The sequence below is a fragment of the Pseudophryne corroboree genome, chromosome 6, assembly GCF_028390025.1.
Source record: "Pseudophryne corroboree isolate aPseCor3 chromosome 6, aPseCor3.hap2, whole genome shotgun sequence".
NCBI lineage: Eukaryota > Metazoa > Chordata > Amphibia > Anura > Myobatrachidae > Pseudophryne > Pseudophryne corroboree.
Window position 1 is genome coordinate 294618292 of NC_086449.1, and position 16798 is coordinate 294635089.

The following is a 16798-nucleotide window of genomic DNA, read 5'->3' on the forward strand; positions in this document are numbered from 1 at the left end:
CACAACCTTCCTGACACTGCTCCCCAGCCCTGGAGACTGGCATCTGTCATCAGAATTTCCCATTCTGATATCCAAAAGGGTCTCCCCTTGTCCAGATGGGATGTCTGTAGCCACCAGGCTAATGACTTTCTTACTTCTATCGTAAGAACCATAGTCTGTGTTGGCAAGAATCAGACGCTGCAGAGGCCTCGAGTGGAATTGTGCATACTCCACCATGTCGAATGTTGACACCATCAAACCCACCACACGCATTGCTGCGTGAATGGATACCTTTTGACTGTGTAACAAGTCCTGAATCCTTGACTGAACCTTTGATATCTTGTTCAGAGGTAAAATTACTCTCTGAAGACTTGAACCCAGTACAGCCCCCAAGTGAGTCATCCGTTGTGATGGTACCAGAGAGACAATTTTGCCGAATTTATGAGCCACCCGTGATTCTGCAGACACATTATTGTTTGTTGCAGATGACATAAGAGCAATTCCTGCGTCTGTGCCAGGATTAAAAAATCGTTGAGGTATGGAAATATTCTTATCCCCTGCTGGCGGAGATAAGCTGCCATTACCACCATAATCTTGGTAAATACTCTCGGAGCTGCGGCTAACCCAAAAGGTAGGGCCTGGAACTGAAAATACTGTTGGAGGATAGCGAACCTGAGATAGCACTGATGGGACAGTGCTATAAGAACATGTAGGTAAGCATCCTGTATATCCAGCGATACCATATAATCCCCTGGCTCCATGGCCAAAATGATGGAACGTAACATCTCCATGTGAAACAGAGGTACCCAAATGTATTTGTTCAGTACTTTGAGATTGAGAATGGGCCGAAATGACCCATTCAGCATCTGAACTAAAAACACTGCCCTCGTTCTGCAGGAGGAACTGGAATGACTACTCCCGAGTGAAGCAATTTCTGAACTGCCTCTAACAAAGCCCTGGCTTTGGTCTCTACCCGATACAGGGTGGTACAAAAATATCCTTCGAGGAGGGTGCTTCTTGAAGGCAAAAGTATAACCTAGAGATACCGCTTCCTGCACCCAGGCATCTGTTGTAGACTGGTCCTCTGGTAGCCCAATGCTTTTTAGTCTTACCAGACTTGTTGTATTGGGGCTCTTGCCATCACTTTTTCCTTTAGCTTTTCCTTGAGACTGAAAGGGACGAAAAGCCAGAACTTTAGGTTTGAAATTGTATGTGGAAGGAAGTTGACCTTCTTGGAGACTGCTACCGACTCCAAAATACCGGTCAATTCTTTACTAAAAAGAATATCTCCAGAAAAGGGCAAAGATTCAAAAACCTTCTTAGATTCTGAATCAGCTTTCCACGTACGTAGCCAAACTGCTCTGCGAGCAGCTATTTTTGAAGCCGATGCCGTGGAGGCAATAGTACCCATATCCAATGCTGCTGCTTCCAAGAACATTGCAGCCTGATTTTTGCTCTCTAGAAGCTATTGAAAAATCCCCCTCCAATGCATCAAGCCCAGGCAGCCACTGCCTTTGCCATCCAAGCTGAAGCCATGGATGGCCTTATCACTGCCCCAGACAGGGAAAAAATGTTTTTTAGAAAACCATCCACTCTCTTATCCTTGATATCATTTAATGATTTTGAAGGCAAAGGTAATGAGGTAATGTAGATTTTCGGACTAATCGAATTACATGCGTATCTACTTTAGGAGCCACCTCCCTTTTTAAACAATCCCCAGCTGGAAGAGGATAATTGGAATTCCATTTCTTAGGAATTCTAAACTTCTTATTGGGCGTAGCTCAAGCCTCTTCCATAATTTCAGTCAGCTGATCTGACCCTGGAAACTCAGTCTTAACTGTTTTGGGACGTTTAAACACAGGTGCCTTGGTTTTTAACACAGGCTCTACTGAATCCTCCAAGGAGAGAATGGCTTTCATTGCGTTAATTAACTCAGCTATATCCACTGAGCTGAGACCTTCTTCCTCCTCTTCGTATGCCGAAGTAGAATTTATTGAGCTTTCATCTTCCGATGAATCCTCATCTGAATCATGTGTAGCCTGTGAGGGTGAAGATTTACTTACCACCGTCTTATCAGCTTGTTTCTTTTGAGAAGCTGCTGCTGGAAGTGATAAACCATAGGTGGGAAGCTGCATGCAAGGGTTAATAGTGTAACCCAGACATGTCCAAACTGTGGCCCTCCAGCTGTTGTGAAACTACACATCCCAGCATGCCCTGACACAGCTATAGCATTTTGACAGCAAAACTGTGTCAGGGCATGCAGTTTCACAACAGCTGGAGGGCCGCAGTTTGGACATGCCTGGTGTAACCTATCCCTGGTACAGGAGTTGGATGAATTATCCATTCAGCAATACTGGATAAAGTCTGTGCAAACATAGCCCAAGGTGTATCTATCTGCACCTGAATCTGCCTTGTATTTTTCAATAACCCCTGGTGAAAGCTAAAACAATTTGCACACAAACCATCCTGAACCAGATCCTGAGAGGATAACACCGCTTTGCAAGACAAACATGATAGGAGTGTTGGTGTTGCTGCGAGTGTACCTCCCTCACCTTTGCCGCTCTTAGATATGATAAATAATCAACACTTCCACAGTGTACTACACAATTTGTGACTGTAATCACTTTAAACTTCTTAAAGTGACATACAATCCGACCCTACCCATGCACCAGCATTGAGGATCGGAATAAACAAACTGACAGAAATACAGTAACGTCAGCAATCACACTAGCATGTTAAACATTAGTGTAATAAGCAATCTGAGCATATCAACTACAACTACATTTAAAGTATGTAGGAGAACATATTACTGCATCATGTTTAAACAGATCTAACGTATTCAGACGCAATTGCGAAAGAAACAGTAAATGTATACAGACTCATATGCAACAGACACTTACAGTTGTGCTCATAAGTTTACATACCCTAGCAGAATTTGTGATTTTCTGGCCATTTGTCAGAGAATATGAATGAACTCACAAACTTCTTTCACTCATGGTTAGTGGTTGGGTGAAGCCATTTATTGTCAAACAACTGTGTTTACTCTTTTTAACTCATAATGACAACAGAAACTTGATGCATCAAGCTATTACAGTGATGGCGCCATGGTCCCGCCGCATTGTAGGCTTCCTATAGTAGCTAAGCTCCCTTCCATGCAGTAGGGAGGAGGCGGGAGCAGACAGCACAGATGGTTGGAGTGTGAACAACAAGAGAGCAGACAGCCCGACCGTCTGAGTGGAGAAGCCAAGAGCAGACAGCAAGGCAGTCTGTGGAGTAAAAAGGGGCCGGGAGCAGACAGCCCGGCCAACTGTGGAGTAGGAAGGAGTTGAGAGCAGACAGCAGCGAGAAACAAAGAGGAAGGGAACGGATGAGTGGGATCATATAAATTGAAAGAAATTAGTAGTAAGAGGGAGAAAACCTGAAGGAAAAGGAAGAACTGAAAAGTCTTGAGATAAGTAGTGTGTGTGTGTGTGTGTGTGTGTGTGTGTGTGTGTGTGGGGGATTGGGAGAGGAAGGGATGCAATTTAAGATAGAGGCTAGTACACTTAATACAATTTTATAATAGCAAAACAGCATTTTAGCAAAATAACACAAGTTTCAATATTTGGCAGACTAGTAAACAACAAAATGTGCCATTGGTAGGATTCTGGATTTTTTTTTATGATCACATGGTGGGCGAGATTCACTAACCTTGCTGTGTACATCCTGCCACACATCGTATTGATACGAATCACTTATGCACTTTGAGATGCTCTCCGGTGTCTGGACTTCCAGGTATATGACCCAGGAGTCCATCTGCACATGCGCAGGACGCGGTAGCCGATTGGATCATTCATGCAGCGCACGTGGTATGATAACCATAGCTTGTGTTACCCTCCGCATCGTCCCAGCATCGGGGCTTTAGAACATTTGGAAATGCGGTAAAAACCGCCCAAAAATAAGAATTTACTTACCGATAATTCTATTTCTCGTAGTCCGTAGTGGATGCTGGGACTCCGTCAGGACCATGGGGAATAGCGGCTCCGCAGGAGACAGGGCACAAAAGTAAAAGCTTTAGGATCAGGTGGTGTGCACTGGCTCCTCCCCCTATGACCCTCCTCCAAGCCTCAGTTAGGATACTGTGCCCGGACGAGCGTACAGAATAAGGAAGGATTTTGAATCCCGGGTAAGACTCATACCAGCCACACCAATCACACTGTACAACCTGTGATCTGAACCCAGTTAACAGCATGATAACAGCGGAGCCTCTGAAAAGATGGCTCACAACAATAATAACCCGATTTTTGTAACAATAACTATGTACAAGTATTGCAGACAATCCGCACTTGGGATGGGCGCCCAGCATCCACTACGGACTACGAGAAATAGAATTATCGGTAAGTAAATTCTTCTTTTCTCTGACGTCCTAGTGGATGCTGGGACTCCGTCAGGACCATGGGGATTATACCAAAGCTCCCAAACGGGCGGGAGAGTGCGGATGACTCTGCAGCACCGAATGAGAGAACTCCAGGTCCTCCTCAGCCAGGGTATCAAATTTGTAGAATTTTGCAAACGTGTTTGCTCCTGACCAAGTAGCAGCTCGGCAAAGTTGTAAAGCCGAGACCCCTCGGGCAGCCGCCCAAGATGAGCCCACCTTCCTTGTGAAATGGGCATTTACATATTTTGGCTGTGGCAGGCCTGCCACAGAATGTGCAAGCTGAATTGTACTACACATCCAACTAGCAATCGTCTGCTTAGAAGCAAGAGCACCCAGTTTGTTGGGTGCATACAGGATAACCGCAAATCAGTTTTCCTGACTCCAGCCGTCCTGGAAACCTATATTTTCAGGGCCCTGACAACATCTAGCAACTTGGAGTCCTCCAAGTCCCTAATAGCCGCAGGTACCACAATAAACTGGTTCAGGTGAAACGCTGACACCACCTTAGGGAGAAACTGGGGACGAGTCCGCAGCTCTGCCCTGTCCGAATGGACAATCAGATATGGGCTTTTGTGAGACAAAGCCACCAATTCTGACACTCGCCTGGCCGAGGCCAGGGCCAACCGCATGTTCACTTTTCATGTGAGATATTTCAAATCCACAGATTTGAGCGGTTTAAAATGTGATTTGAGGAATCCCAGAACTACGTTGAGATCCCACAGTGCCACTGGAGGCACAAAAGGGGGTTGTATATGCAGTACTCCCTTGACAAACTTCTGGACTTCAGGAAGTGAAGCCAATTCTTTTTGGAAGAAAATTGACAGGGCCGAAATTTGAACCTTAATGGACCCCAATTTGAGGCCCATAGACACTCCTGTTTGCAGGAAATGCCGGAATCGACCGAGTTGAAATTTCTTTGTGGGGCCTTCCAGGCCTCACACCACGCAACATATTTTCGCCACATGTGGTGATAATGTTGTGCGGTCACCTCCTTCCTGGCTTTAACCAGGGTAGGAATGACCTCTTCCGGAATGCCTTTTTCCCTTAGGATCCGGCGTTCCACCGCCATGCCGTCAAACGCAGCCGCGGTAAGTCTTGGAACAGACATGGTACTTGCTGAAGCAAGTCCCTTCTTAGCGGCAGAGGCCATGAGTCCTCTGTGAGCATTTCTTGAAGTTCCGGGTACCAAGTCCTTCTTGGCCAATCCGGAGCCACGAGTATAGTTCTTACTCCTCTACGTCTTATAATTCTCAGTACCTTGGGTATGATAAGCAGAGGAGGGAACACATACACCGACTGGTACACCCACTGTGTTACCAGAACGTCCACAGCTATTGCCTGAGGGTCTTGTGTTCAGGCGGGACGCCATCATGTCCACCTTTGGTCTTTCCCAACGGTTTACAATCATGTGGAAGACTTCCCGATGAAGTCCCCACTCTCCCGGGTGGAGGTCGTGCCTGCTGAGGAAATCTGCTTCCCAGTTGTCCACTCCCGGAATGAACACTGCTAACAGTGCTATCCCATGATTTTCCGCCCAGCGAAGAATCTTTGCAGTTTCTGCCATTTCCCTCTTGCTTCTTGTGCCGCCCTGTCTGTTTACGTGGGCGACTGCCGTGGTGTTGTCCCACTGGATCAATACCGGCTGACCTTGAAGCAGAGGTCTTGCTAAGCTTAGAGCATTGTTTTATGTGGAGAGAAGTCTCCAGACTTGATCACACTCCCTGGAAATTTTTTTTTTTCCTGTGTGACTGCTCCCCAGTCTCTCTGGCTGGCATCCGTGGTCACCAGGACCCAGTCCTGAATGCCGAATCTGCGGCCCTTTAGTAGATGAGCACTCTGCAGCCACCGCAGAAGAAACACCCTTGTCCTTGGAGACAGGGTTATCCGCTGATGCATCTGAAGATGCGATCCGGACCATTTTTCCAGCAGATCCCACTGAAAAGTCTTGCGTGAAATCTGCCGAATGGAATCGCTTCGTAAGAAGCCACCATATTTCCAAGGACCCTTGTATTGCACAACTGACACTTTTCCTGGTTTTAGGAGGTTCCTGACTAGCTCGGATAACTCCCTTGCTTTCTTCTCCGGGAGAAACACCCTTTTCTGGACTGTGTCCAGAATCATCCCTAGGAACAGCAAATAGTCGTCGGAAACAGCTGCGGTTTTGGAATATTTAGAATCCACCCATGCTGTCGTAGAACTACTTGAGATAGTGCTACTCCGACCTCCAACTGTTCTCTTGACCTTGCCCTTATCAGGATATCGTCCATTTTCTTTGAAGAAGAATCATCATTTCGGCCATTACCTTGGTAAAGACCCGGGGTGCCGTGGACAATCCAACCGGCATCGTCTGAAACTGATAGTGACAGTTCTGTACTACGAACCTGAGGCACCCTTAGTGAGAAGGGCAAATTGGGACATGGAGGAAGCATCCCTGATGTCCCGGGACACCATATAGTCCCCTTCTTCCTGGTTCGCTATCACTGCTCTGAGTGACTCCATCTTGATTTGAACCTTTTTATGTAAGTGTTCAAATATTTCAGATTTAGAATAGGTCTCACCGAGCCGTCTGGCTTCAGTACCACAATATAGTGTGGAATAATAACCCTTTCCTTGGGAATACAGCTTGGGAATTGTTTCCAATACTGCCTCCCTGTCGGAGGGAGACGTTGGTAAAGCAGACTTCTGGAATATGCATCACCTGACCACTGTCGTGTCCATAAACATCTTCTGGCAGATATGGACATCGCACTTACTCTTGATGCCAGAGTGCAAATATCTCTCTGTGCTCTATAGTCAATAAAATACTGTCCCTGTCAAGGGTATCAATATTTTCAGTCAGGGAATCCGACCAAGCCACCCCAGCGCTGCACATCCAGGCTGAGGCGATAGCTGGTCGCAGTATAACACCAGTATGTGTGTATATCCTTTTTAGGATATTTTCCAGCCTCCTATCAGCTGGCTCCTTGAGGGCGGCCGTATCTGGAGACGGTAACGCCACTTGTTTTGATAAGCGTGTGAGCGCCTTATCCACCCTAAGGGGTGTTTCCCAACGCGCCCTAACTTCTGGCGGGAAAGGGTATACCGCCAATAATTTTCTATCGGGGGAAACCCACGCATCATCACACACTTCATTTAATTTATCTGATTCAGGAAAACTACATGTAGTTTTTTCACACCCACATAATACCCTTTTTTGTGGTACTTGTAGTATCAGAAATATGTAACACCTCCTTCATTGCCCTTAACATGTAACGTGTGGCCCTAAAGGAAAATACGTTTGTTTCTTCACCGTCGACACTGGAGTCAGTGTCCGTGTCTATGTCGACCGACTGAGGTAAATGGGCGTTTTAAAGCCCCTGACGGTGTTTGAGACGCCTGGACAGGTACTAATTTGTTTGCCGGCCGTCTCATGTCGTCAACCGACCTTGAAGCGTGTTGACATTATCACGTAATTCCTTAAATAAGCCATCCATTCCGGTGTCGACTCCCTAGAGAGTGACATCACCATTACAGGCAATTGCTCCGCCTCCTCACCAACATCGTCCTCATACATGTCGACACACACGTACCGACACACAGCACACACACAGGGAATGCTCTGATAGAGGACAGGACCCCACTAGCCCTTTGGGGAGACAGAGGGAGAGTTTGCCAGCACACACCAAAACGCTATAATTATACAGGGACAACCTTTATAATAAGATTTTACTTACCGATAAATCTATTTCTCGGAGTCCGTAGTGGATGCTGGGGTTCCTGAAAGGACCATGGGGAATAGCGGCTCCGCAGGAGACAGGGCACAAAAAGTAAAGCTTTTCCAGATCAGGTGGTGTGCACTGGCTCCTCCCCCTATGACCCTCCTCCAGACTCCAGTTAGGTACTGTGCCCGGACGAGCGTACACAATAAGGGAGGATTTTGAATCCCGGGTAAGACTCATACCAGCCACACCAATCACACCGTACAACTTGTGATCTAACCCCAGTTAACAGTATGATAACAGCGGAGCCTCTGAAAGATGGCTTCCTTCAACAATAACCCGAATTAGTTAACAATAACTATGTACAATTATTGCAGATAATCCGCACTTGGGATGGGCGCCCAGCATCCACTACGGACTCCGAGAAATAGATTTATCGGTAAGTAAAATCTTATTTTCTCTATCGTCCTAGTGGATGCTGGGGTTCCTGAAAGGACCATGGGGATTATACCAAAGCTCCCAAACGGGCGGGAGAGTGCGGATGACTCTGCAGCACCGAATGAGAGAACTCCAGGTCCTCCTTAGCCAGAGTATCAAATTTGTAAAATTTTACAAACGTGTTCTCCCCTGACCACGTAGCTGCTCGGCAGAGTTGTAATGCCGAGACCCCTCGGGCAGCCGCCCAAGATGAGCCCACCTTCCTTGTGGAGTGGGCCTTTACAGATTTAGGCTGTGGCAGGCCTGCCACAGAATGTGCAAGTTGGATTGTGCTACAGATCCAACGAGCAATCGTCTGCTTAGACGCAGGAGCACCCATCTTGTTGGGTGCATACAATATAAACAACGAGTCAGATTTTCTGACTCCAGCTGTCCTTGCAATATATATTTTTAATGCTCTGACAACGTCCAGTAACTTGGAGTCCTCCAAGTCACTTGTAGCCGCAGGCACTACAATAGGCTGGTTCAGATGAAATGCTGACACCACCTTAGGGAGAAAATGCGGACGAGTCCGCAGTTCTGCCCTGTCCGAATGGAAAATCAGATATGGGCTTTTGTAAGATAAAGCTGCCAGTTCTGACACTCTCCTGGCCGAAGCCAGGGCTAGAAGCATGGTCACTTTCCATGTGAGATATTTCAAATCCACCTTTTTTAGTGGTTCAAACCAATGAGATTTTAGAAATTCCAAAACCACATTGAGATCCCACGGTGCCACTGGAGGCACCACAGGCGGCTGTATATGCAGCACTCCCTTAACAAAGGTCTGGACTTCAGGGACTGAAGCCAATTCTTTTTGAAAGAAAATCGACAGGGCCGAAATTTGAACCTTAATAGATCCCAATTTGAGACCCATAGACAATCCTGATTGCAGGAAATGTAGGAATCGACCCAGTTGAAATTCCTCCGTCGGAGCACTCCGATCTTCGCACCACGCAACATATTTTCGCCACATTCGGTGATAATGTTGCACGGTTACTTCCTTCCTCGCTTTAATCAAAGTAGGAATGACTTCTTCCGGCATGCCTTTTTCCTTTAGGATCCGGCGTTCAACCGCCATGCCGTCAAACGCAGCCGCGGTTAGTCTTGAAACAGACAGGGACCCTGCTGAAGCAAGTCCCTCCTTAGAGGTAGAGGCCACGGATCTTCCGTGATCATCTCTTGAAGTTCCGGGTACCAAGTCCTTCTTGGCCAATCCGGAACCACTAGTATCGTTCTCACGCCTCTTTGCCGTATAATTCTCAATACTTTTGGTATGAGAGGCAGAGGAGGAAACACATACACCGACTGGTACACCCAAGGTGTTACCAGCGCGTCCACAGCTATTGCCTGCGGATCTCTTGACCTGGCGCAATACCTGTCCAGTTTTTTGTTGAGGCGAGACGCCATCATGTCCACCATCGGTCTTTCCCAACGGGTTACCAGCATGTGGAAGACTTCTGGATGAAGTCCCCACTCTCCGGGGTGAAGATCGTGTCTGCTGAGGAAGTCTGCTTCCCAGTTGTCCACTCCCGGGATGAACACTGCTGACAGTGCTATCACATGATTCTCTGCCCAGCGAAGAATCCTTGCAGCTTCTGCCATTGCACTCCTGCTTCTTGTGCCGCCCTGTCTGTTCACATGGGCGACTGCCGTGATGTTGTCCGACTGGATCAACACCGGTTTTCCTTGAAGCAGAGGTTCTGCCTGGCTTAGAGCATTGTATATTGCTCTTAGTTCCAATATGTTTATGTGAAGAGACGTTTCCAGGCTCGTCCATACTCCCTGGAAGTTTCTTCCTTGTGTGACTGCTCCCCAGCCTCTCAGGCTGGTGTCCGTGGTCACCAGGATCCAATCCTGTATGCCGAATCTGCGGCCCTCCAATAGATGAGGACTCTGCAACCACCACAGAAGAGACACCCTTGTCCTTGGAGACAGGGTTATCCGTAGGTGCATCTGAAGATGCGACCCTGACCATTTGTCCAACAGATCCCTTTGGAAAATTCTTGCGTGGAATCTGCCGAATGGAATTGCTTCGTAAGAAGCCACCAGTTTTCCCAGGACTCTTGTGCATTGATGTACAGACACCTTTCCTGGTTTTAGGAGGTTCCTGACAAGCTCGGATAACTCCTTGGCTTTTTCCTCCGGGAGAAAAACCTTTTTCTGAACCGTGTCCAGAATCATCCCTAGGAACAGCAGACGAGTTGTCGGCATTAACTGGGATTTTGGAATATTCAGAATCCACCCGTGCTGTTTTAGCACTTCTTGAGACAGTGCTAATCCCATCTCTAGCTGTTCTCTGGACCTTGCCCTTATTAGGAGATCGTCCAAGTATGGGATAATTAATACGCCTTTACTTCGAAGAAGAATCATCATCTCGGCCATTACCTTTGTAAAGACCCGAGGTGCCGTGGACAATCCGAACGGCAGCGTCTGAAACTGATAGTGACAGTTTTGTACAACGAACCTGAGGTACCCCTGGTGTGAGGGGTAAATTGGAACGTGGAGATACGCATCCTTGATGTCCAAGGATACCATAAAGTCCCCTTCTTCCAGGTTCGCTATCACTGCTCTGAGTGACTCCATCTTGAACTTGAACTTCTTTATGTACAGGTTCAAGGACTTCAGATTTAGAATAGGCCTTACCGAGCCATCCGGCTTCGGTACCACAAAAAGAGTGGAATAATACCCCTTCCCTTGTTGTAGAAGAGGTACCTTGACTATCACCTGCTGAGAGTACAGCTTGTGAATGGCTTCCAAAACCGTCTCCCTTTCGGAGGGGGACGTTGGTAAAGCAGACTTCAGGAAAACGGCGAGGTGGATCTGTCTCTAATTCCAACCTGTACCCCTGAGATATTATCTGCAGGATCCAGGGATCTACTTGCGAGTGAGCCCACTGCGCGCTGTAATTTTTGAGACGACCCCCCACCGTCCCCGAGTCCGCTTGAGAAGCCCCAGCGTCATGCTGAGGCTTTTGTAGAAGCCGGGGAGGGCTTCTGTTCCTGGGAAGGAGCTGCCTGTTGCTGTCTCTTCCCTCGACCTCTGCCTCGTGGCAGATATGAATAGCCCTTTGCTCTCTTATTTTTAAAGGAACGAAAGGGCTGCGGTTGAAAGGTCGGTGCCTTTTTCTGTTGGGGAGTGACTTGAGGTAGAAAGGTGGATTTCCCGGCTGTAGCCGTGGCCACCAAATCTGATAGACCGACTCCAAATAACTCCTCCCCTTTATACTGCAAAACTTCCATATGCCGTTTTGAGTCCGCATCGCCTGTCCACTGTCGCGTCCATAAAGTTCTTCTGGCCGAAATGGACATAGCACTTACCCGTGATGCCAGTGTGCAGATATCCCTCTGTGCATCACGCATATAAAGAAATGCATCCTTTATTTGTTCTAACGACAGTAAAATATTGTCCCTGTCCAGGGTATCAATATTTTCAATCAGGGACTCTGACCAAACTACCCCAGCACTGCACATCCAGGCAGTCGCTATAGCTGGTCGTAGTATAACACCTGCATGTGTGTATATACTTTTTTGGATATTTTCCATCCTCCTATCTGATGGATCTTTAAGTGCGGCCGTCTCAGGAGAGGGTAACGCCACTTGTTTAGATAAGCGTGTTAGCGCCTTGTCCACCCTAGGAGGTGTTTCCCAGCGCTCCCTAACCTCTGGCGGGAAAGGGTATAATGCCAATAATTTCTTTGAAATTATCAGCTTTTTATCAGGGGCAACCCACGCTTCATTACACACGTCATTTAATTCTTCTGATTCAGGAAAAACTATAGGTAGTTTTTTCACACCCCACATAATACCCTGTTTAGTGGTACCTGTAGTATCAGCTAAATGTAACGCCTCCTTCATTGCCAAAATCATATAACGTGTGGCCCTACTGGAAAATACGGTTGATTCGTCACCGTCACCACTGGAGTCATCGCCTGTGTCTGGGTCTGTGTCGACCGACTGAGGCAAAGGGCGTTTCACAGCCCCTGACGGTGTTTGAGTCGCCTGGACAGGCACTAATTGATTGTCCGGCCGTCTCATGTCGTCAAACGACTGCTTTAGCGTGTTGACACTATCCCGTAGTTCCATAAATAAAGGCATCCATTCTGGTGTCGACTCCCTAGGGGGTGACATCCTCATATTTGGCAATTGCTCCGCCTCCACGCCAATATCGTCCTCATACATGTCGACACACCCGTACCGACACACAGCAGACACACAGGGAATGCTCCTAACGAAGACAGGACCCACTAGCCCTTTGGGGAGACAGAGGGAGAGTTTGCCAGCACACACCAAAAGCGCTATATATATATATATATCAGGGATAGCCTTATAATAAGTGCTCCCTTATAGCTGCTTTGTTATATCAAAATATCGCCATAAATTTGCCCCCCCTCTCTGTTTTACCCTGTTTCTGTAGTGCAGTGCAGGGGAGAGACTTGGGAGCCGTCCTGACCAGCGGAGCTGTGAGAGGAAATGGCGCCGTGTGCTGAGGAGATAGGCCCCGCCCCTTTTCTGGCGGGCTCGTCTCCCGCTATTTAGAGAAATCAGGCAGGGGTTAAATATCTCCATATAGCCTCTGGGGGCTATATGTGAGGTATTTTTAGCCTTTATATAGGTTACATTTGCCTCCCAGGGCGCCCCCCTCCCAGCGCCCTGCACCCTCAGTGACTGCCGTGTGAAGTGTGCTGAGAGGAAAATGGCGCACAGCTGCAGTGCTGTGCGCTACCTTTAGAAGACTGCAGGAGTCTTCAGCCGCCGATTCTGGACCTCTTCTGACTTCAGCATCTGCAAGGGGGCCGGCGGCGCGGCTCCGGTGACCATCCAGGCTGTACCTGTGATCGTCCCTCTGGAGCTTGATGTCCAGTAGCCAAGAAGCCAATCCATCCTGCACGCAGGTGAGTTGACTCCTTCTCCCCTCAGTCCCTCGCTGCAGTGATCCTGTTGCCAGCAGGAATCACTGTAAAATAAAAAACCTAGCTAAACTTTTTCTAAGCAGCTCTTTAGGAGAGCCACCTAGATTGCACCCTTCTCGGCCGGGCACAAAAATCTAACTGGAGTCTGGAGGAGGGTCATAGGGGGAGGAGCCAGTGCACACCACCTGATCTGGAAAAGCTTTACTTTTTGTGCCCTGTCTCCTGCGGAGCCGCTATTCCCCATGGTCCTTTCAGGAACCCCAGCATCCACTAGGACGATAGAGAAATAAGTGTTTTCCCTTATAGCATCTTAATATATAATCATATCGCCAAATAAGTGCCCCCCCTCTCTGTTTTAACCCTGTTTCTGTAGTGCAGTGCAGGGGAGAGCCTGGGAGCCTTCCCACCAGCAGTTCTGTGAGGGAAAATGGCGCTGTGTGCTGAGGAGATAGGCCCCGCCCCCTATTCCGGCGGGCTCTTCTCCCAGTTTTTCTGAGACCTGGCAGGGGTGAAATACATCCATATAGCCTCAGGGACTATATGTGATGTATTCTTTAGCCAGAAAAGGTATTAACATTGCTGCCCAGGGCGCCCCCCCCCAGCGCCCTGCACCCTCAGTGACCGTTGGTGTGAAGTGTGCTGAGAGCAATGGCGCACAGCTGCAGTGCTGTGCGCTACCTCATGAAGACTGAAAAGCCTTCAGCCGCCGGTTTCTGGACCTCTTCTTACTTCGGCATCTGCAAGGGGGTCGGCGGCGCGGCTCCGGTGACCCATCCAGGCTGTACCTGTGATCGTCCCTCTGGAGCTAGTGTCCAGTAGCCTAAGAAGCAAATCCATCCTGCACGCAGGTGAGTTCACTTCTTCTCCCCTAGGTCCCTCGTTGCAGTGAGCCTGTTGCCAGCAGGACTCACTGAAAATAAGAAACCTATCAAAACTTTTACTCTAAGCAGCTCTTTATGAGAGCCACCTAGATTGCACCCTGCTCGGACGGGCACAAAAACCTAACTGAGGCTTGGAGGAGGGTCATAGGGGGAGGAGCCAGTGCACACCACCTGATCCTAAAGCTTTTACTTTTGTGCCCTGTCTCCTGCGGAGCCGCTATTCCCCATGGTCCTGACGGAGTCCCAGCATCCACTAGGACGTCAGAGAAACAGCGTTTTTACTGCATTTCTGCTTTAGTACATCCCACCCGGTATCTTTTGCACTAAGGACATTTAACTAGTAGAGGAGGAACCAATGTCAGTCGGTGGTCAGCTGCATAAAGTGATTAAGCCTAAGGGGTCTATTTAAACAAAAAAAAACTAAAAATATGTCTGTAGTGTAAAAGATAATGCCATATTGCATACTATAGATGCAATATAAGGGAAGGATTCATATACACTCACCTCTGCAGCGAGATTAGTAATACCCCTTTTCCACTAGCTCCTTAAAACAAGGGTAAATGCGCGGGGGCGCGCATTTACCCGTATTTTTCCCTAGTGGAAACGGGTCCCCCGGCAAATTCCCGGATCAAGTGATCCGGGAATCCTACCCGGGTAGCTAGCCGGGATGAACACGTGTTCAACCCGGCTAGCTGTCTAGTGTGAACGGGTGCCGTGTCGAAGCGAGAGGGACCTTAACGATCCACTGTATCATATCAAAAAGCAAAATGATACCTTGACAAGATTGGATGTCGGAGTTTCTATTCCCTGATATGTGCAGTATTTTATTGTTATGCGCAATGTAAAAGCGACGGGTCGAGAGGAGCAGATGGGGGAAGCAACGCGTCAGGAGGAGATGGGAAGCGATGGGTTGGGAGGAAATTGCATTGTATGATCACAGTTAACCTTCTGTTATTAATTAGCTGTCACTGTGATGTTCTCTGGCTTAATCTGTATTCTCTGTGATACTTTGTGTGTTATATGAAGGCCACTGCAATATTAAAAAACGGGCTCTGATGCTCTTTGAATTAAAATGCGATATTTTACGACATACGTGACATCACTGTGATAATTTTTGCAGTTTATGGAGGTTACTATTATGCTTTTTGATTATATAGTGGTCACTGGTATGTTTTTTGTATTTTATGTCAGTAAGATGCTCTGTGTATCATATGGCCGCCGCAAGGAACCGCCTGAAAAAGATATTTAACAATTTTTTTTTTATATTTATCAAGGATACTTTAAATTCCCAATCCTCCCCTGCATATGGCTTATTGCCGTGTGTACCAGTTGAAAACTTTTGTTTTTTATAATAAAAAAAAAAAAAAAAGGGAAAATGCTGATGCATCAATCAGGTAAACATTCTTCTTATTCTTTCAGTTAAATGTTGAGGTTAAATATAGGAGATTGTGATAGCCCAGCTATTATTTGCTCAGTTCCACAATATCTGCATAACCACAATCACTAGTTTTGTTAGAATCAAAATGAAACAGGCTTAAATTGAAAAGCAAACACATTATGCTGCCATTATCCATGTGGATGTCATTTAAATTATTGGCCTCTTAGACATTACCATCAAAATAGTAAATAATCCCCTACCCAAAGAAAAAAAATTACAAAAAAAACACCCAAAACAGTAGTATTTTATGAGCGTAGATGCATTAGTTTTATTGTAGCTCGCAGGCAACAGCAATTAGAAGAAACTCCTAGAGGATGAAGCATTTCCCATTTAACGGTTTTCCACCTCTGCTTTCATCTGGTTTATATACAAAACATTAGCAGCATAATGCGACTGGTTAGTTTTGTCAAATAAAACGATTATCAATTCTAGTTAGTGCTTCAGTTTCAGCTGTAAAACAAAAGGCTCTATCTTACGGATACCTGCTGTTTGTTTCCTGCTGTTTGCTAGTGCAGCTGTGAGCGCATTCCCCGATAACAGCATCTTCAACTGCTCTCACGCCTTAGAACTCCTAGTTTGATTTTTTGCTTCAGTTGCACATTCATATCAATCATTTCCATATCTACATCCTAGTCTTCAACAAATGCAGTAGAGAAAACAAAGGGCTCATCTACTTCCTTTTTCTTCTCTTTTTAACATCTTGAAGCTTTCTGTGAGAGGTGTAAAGAGAACTCTATTTCAATAGATGACAGAACGTTTTGGTGGGGGGGATGAAAAGTAAATACTGAGGGTGGTGTCACATGGGTCCTTTGCCTATCCAGCATTCAGAGCTCACCTGTTCTAATGGGGAACGCTCCTTCAGTCACACGGGCATGTCTAAGCAATGAAAACGTGGTGCACATTGGGGCAGATGTGTTAACCTGGAGAAGGCATAAGGAAATGATAAACCAGTGATAAGTGCAAGGTGATAAACGCACCAGCCAATCAGCTCCAATATGC

General features: G+C 47.0%; 1 protein-coding gene across 1 annotated transcript in view; it reads right to left on the reverse strand.

The window, feature by feature from the left end:
* The window catches only part of ZNF280D (zinc finger protein 280D), a 629515-nt gene that overhangs the window by 412996 nt on the left and 199721 nt on the right, over nt 1–16798 (reverse strand). The window lies entirely within an intron of this gene.